Below are 4,882 nucleotides of genomic sequence, written 5' to 3'. Positions count from 1 at the left end.
CTAGAAAAACGTCACCGATGTGCTTTCGCCATGAAAATCAGTGCTATTGTTGCTAATTTGGCGTCCCTTGCAAATCTACTTGTCTGAATGCAAATTGAAAATTATTCTATGCTTTTTAATGCAAGATCACTGCGCGATTATAATGGGAAAGAATCATTGTATGTGTCGAATTTTTTGTAATCAACTTTGTAACGACAACGCCCCCCAAAAAACGCTTTGAAAACAAGTCCTGCACGCTTCACGTGCGCGTTGAACATTTTGGAACAAGTCCGTGAGGAAGACAAGCTTGAATTAAATTATCAAATGCACGGATTTCGTGAAAAACGCTGACATTTCAAGATGAAATGTTTATGTTGTTTTTAAAATACAAACAAGACCTTACAACTGACATTGTCTTTAGTCAAAGAAAAAAGGGCAGAAGCATTTTTTCTCGCTGTCAAGGTTAGGGTTACCTACGTTACGCCAGTTCTCGGTTTTTGGTGCGCGGCTAATGAGAATGTACTAAAGCAGTCACGTGATAAAAGCTAAGCTTTAAATTTCAAACGAGAAAATGTTGACCTTAGAAACGGGTGGATATGGGACACGACAAAAGCACGGGACAAGTTTATTTGTGTTGGACACATCATCCTCTTCGTAATAACCTGCGAAACTCACGCACAATTTAAAGCTTTACAAAAAAACCGACAAACAACAATATGTGGTTTACGCGTTATGTCATGTACGCCCGGTCGGATACTGCAAAGACAAAATCTCTCATTAACTTCTTTTGTTTGTCAAACAAGTTTTGTACCTATTGCTGCTGTGAACTTTGTCTGAAGGGGTTGGTTACAAACATTTTTTTCCATTTCTTCTATTGTCTGAACCCTTTGTATGTTTTAAATGGAAATTTCTAAGCAATGGTTTTCCGAAAACCGCATTTGTAGGTGGTTTATTTCACGTTACGTTATCACCGCCATGTTGGTGAAAGATCTCTCATTAGTACATTGCATCGTTGTCACCTCTTTCTCAAGAAATCTTGCAAACAACCTATTAGATATCTATACATTGGTACATGCAGCGAGGGATTTCCAAGAAAGAACTTATCTCTTGGAGGATAAAAAAAATTCAAAAAAATTTATCAAAAAAAGCAATGTCCAGAAATGCCACTAAATAGATGCACGTTGATTTAAATAAGCGTCACAAAGTGTCCCCTTGCTCTTCTGCCCAACTTCAACATCACTCGTGTCTCGGAATAAATAACCTCGTTCCCAGGTCTTTTCACCGCCGAGAGCTCTGGGACGGGTCCCACTCTCTGCGGTGAAAAGCCCTGGGATCGAAGTGGCGGAATAAAGACAATAGGCCATTTCCGAGTTCATGTCTGCCTCCTCTTCAAAGCGAGTCTAAGTGCGAAGTTTTTGTGATGGTAATTAGTTCTACTTTACATATGAATGAAAACTAATTTTCATAAGAAAAACTTAGACTCGCTTTGAAGAGAGGGCACACTTGAACTCGGAAATGGCCTAATAGCGTCCCCCAAATTCTGTTCCTCAAATAAGGATAAACAGCTGCATTTTCTCTTAAAGTAAAAATAATAAAAGTTAACCTTTAGTCCAGGGGGTGGATCCAGGATTTTTCTCTTAGGAAGAGGTGCACCACTAGGAAATGGGGTAGCTAACTGGTGACGTTTTTTTTTTCGTCCAGAATACCAGTTGTATAACAGAGCTGAATAACGTCTGCGTATGCGCGAGACTTTGTTCGACGTTTTGTTTGTCTGGTTTGTGTCAAGAAATGAACCTTACAACTCAATGGATTCTTTTTTTATCAAGTTTACGTGCAGGAATAATACGAAGTAGCACGAGGCATGTAACTTTGAAGGCTAAATTTTTGAAGAAAACTATTTTCCCAACGTTCAACAGGCCTTAATTTTTGGAGATACTTATTGCTTTCCTCCAAATTCTAAGCAATTTCCTTATTTTTCAAACAAACATTTAATTTTTTAAGTTTAAATATCCAAAAAAATTACCCGCGAATCGCGGCCATTTCAAACTGCGCGCACCTGAGCACACGTTCCCGTTCGCTGAGCTGTGACGTAGCCTTTGCGTTCTTCAGATTAGAAACCCACAGGTCATCTTGGGGGAGGGGGAAGGGAGATCTAGGGGGTGCATAATCTCTGCACCCTCCCCCTAGATCCGTCCCTGTTTACCCTTACCCTACGGTTAGAAATAGGTAGAAAACAATTCGCGTTGGATGTCAAAATTGGGCCTGCATCTAATTACTTGCATTTTTGGACATATTGAAAATTTGATGAGCGTTTTTCCTTCATCGTCGTTTTTACCCAACCTCGTCGTCATCGTCAATACAAGTGGAGATGGATGAAACACATGCCTTCTACGTACCGATGTGTTCCGGGTACTAGAGTAAGGTGCTCGCTCCACATCAAATTCGAGTTGAGCATGTTGCTTTTCTATCTGCTTCGAGAAATTTTCTCCGATACTTTGGGTTCTCCCACTCAACGAAAATGAGCATGAAATGTAAGTTAGAAAGTTCATCACAGTTAGATAAGCAGTGTAAGCAATTAAGCAGCTCTCAGCTGGCTTCATCTTAGCCCATTTGGTCGACCAGTGTAGAGCAATCGCATGGTAATAGAGGCGAGGCTACTGAGATGTTTTAGGTTTGCTGCTTGCAGCTGTTCTAACCGCGGTTATCATTCGAACTTTCATTTCACGTCCATTCCGCATCTCAAAGACATGAATTGTAGTCTCCCCACCTAGAAGACCAGAAGTCCTCAGCTAATTTATAGCGAGACCAAAAAATGAAAGTGATGATGATAACTTTTTGATGGTGATTTCAGTATTTAAGGTGGAAATTCTAAAAAAATGCCTTCAAACAAGCAAAGGTGATTAGTAAATGGGATAAGATCTGCAAATAAAAAAATGAAAAGATGGGAGACGCAGAGACACAGGATGCTGGTTCTGGGTTTGCTTTCTTTGTTATAAACAGAAACCAAAACTACCTCAATGACAAGGCACGGCCACTATTTTGTCCGCGTGCTCACTCAAATACTGTCATACTGTCATCCAGGGCCGTTGCCAGCAAAAATTACAACTGAGGTTATGGTTAAATTCTCTTCGTGGGTATTTAAGGTGTTTATGATGTTTAAATTTTAAAGACAACACTAGAATCACGCCTTATTTTTAAAAGATCACGAAAACATGACGGAGGCAAGTGCCTCGGTTTGCCTCATACTGGCTAAGGCCCTATCATCGTGTGCTCCATTGAAAACATGCTTTCGGGTAAAATTTCTTTAAAATGGTATTACAGCGGTCGCGAAAGGGAGAAAGAGGCCACGCTTGATTGGGTGTTGAAAAACGGTTTCATTTCCTGCCATTTTAGCAGATGTTAGTTTTCCTTCGAATTGTACACTTTATTCTTTAAAGCCTCACACTAAGTTTCTTTTAGCGAGAGTTCAGATTTCACTATACTTGAGGGCGTAGTCCAATGCGTTGTGGAGGTGTTCTACTTTAGAACAAAACGCCATATCTTTCCACGTAGTCAGAAGACCCTTCACGCACGCGCAATTACAGTTTTCTGTGAGACGGCAATGGTCGGCTTGCCGTTTCAGGTTTAACGTAAAATGGAGTGACGCTTGGCTTGGCGTGACCCACGGCAGCTCGGAATGGACTCTGTTAATCCCAAATATTTAGTTAATAAAAATGAAAATAAAAAACTCGGAGTCTTCAAATATTGTTTGTAGAAAAAAGACGATATATAAAATGAAAATCCTTACTTGCCAAATTTCACGAGTTTCGATGAAGCTGTTTTGTGAGTCAACAGAGAGACAACGTGCGTTCGGTGAGGAGTCAGTTATGAACGATAGTGTCGAAAGTAATTAGCGAATTGCTTTAGTTTTGCATTACTTCACTCAGTGATTGGTTCAAAGTTCTCGCGCCACTTTTCCAGCCAATCAGTAGTGAAACCAAAACCAATCGTGGCTCGCGCGTGCACATTTTCCCGCGCTTTGTGTCGGCTACGTGTAATTACTTCGACGAGTTTTGATTGGTTTACCTGATAGTCTCCGTCCTTTTTGACTGGCCAAAGTAATTACTTTGGTTTTGGTTTTACGATACTCGATTGAAACTCGCTCTTCTTGTTTGACTTGTTTCGTAGAGGAAAAATGAGAAGAAAATTCCACGTACACGGCGAACGCGAAAATGCCTACTATCACGTGGAAACGGCAACCGGCAAACGCCAAAAATGGCGGGAAAATCATGGTCACGTGGTCATTCTTGCCGTTCAAGTTTCATGTAAACATGATGCAAAATTTCTCTAATGACTTTATTGACGTGTCAATTAAAATCTAGCAGCAGAGATATCCTATGCTAATAGGGGACACCTAACTGAAATCCCTAACAACTTCCAGTTAACTACAATTATGTATCATTAGGTAATCACATGATTTCGAGTGCAATTCTAAAGGAATAAATAAGCAAGACTAAATTTTTTTCAAAGACGAACAAAATTGCACGAGCCCGTAGGGCCAGTGCAATTTGTAGTCCTGCTTATTTATTCCTAATTGCACTCGAAAAATAATGTGATTACCTATTAACAATATACATGAAAGATGGTTAAGCAGAAGAAACGCACGCGTATCACGTAATCAGGGAAAAATTGCGCCATCCAGGACGCGCGCTTGATTTGAAAACAAAATATTTGATTGGTTCTGACCAAACCTTATTGTTTACTAGCCAATCATGATCCAGAATTTCGATGTGTAATTTGCACTGGTATTACACTTTTTGCACTGTGTTACACCATAGTTAATAGATGTAGGCTGGTTATGAAACTCGACAAGTTTCTTTGTTTCATGTTTTTGTTCGCTTTTTTGGCCAAAACCCGGCAAAAA

The 4,882-nt window shown here is 40.0% G+C and overlaps 1 long non-coding RNA gene across 2 annotated transcripts in view; it reads right to left on the bottom strand.

Annotated features, from left to right (window-relative positions):
- Nucleotides 1-4,126: 4,126 nt before the first annotated feature.
- Nucleotides 4,127-4,882, bottom strand: part of LOC138011564 (uncharacterized) — a 41,278-nt gene continuing 40,522 nt past the window's right edge. The window contains exon 6 of one of the 2 annotated variants that reach the window (XR_011124742.1): nucleotides 4,127-4,882. This exon is cut by the window's right edge and continues 1,128 nt beyond it. This is a non-coding gene — a long non-coding RNA (uncharacterized lncRNA). The other variant, XR_011124741.1, reaches the window with a different exon arrangement.

The sequence above is a fragment of the Montipora foliosa genome, chromosome 7 (genome assembly GCF_036669935.1).
Source record: "Montipora foliosa isolate CH-2021 chromosome 7, ASM3666993v2, whole genome shotgun sequence".
Taxonomy (NCBI): domain Eukaryota; kingdom Metazoa; phylum Cnidaria; class Anthozoa; order Scleractinia; family Acroporidae; genus Montipora; species Montipora foliosa.
Note: the sequence above shows the minus strand (reverse complement) of the source record. Positions and strands in the feature narration are given on the sequence as shown.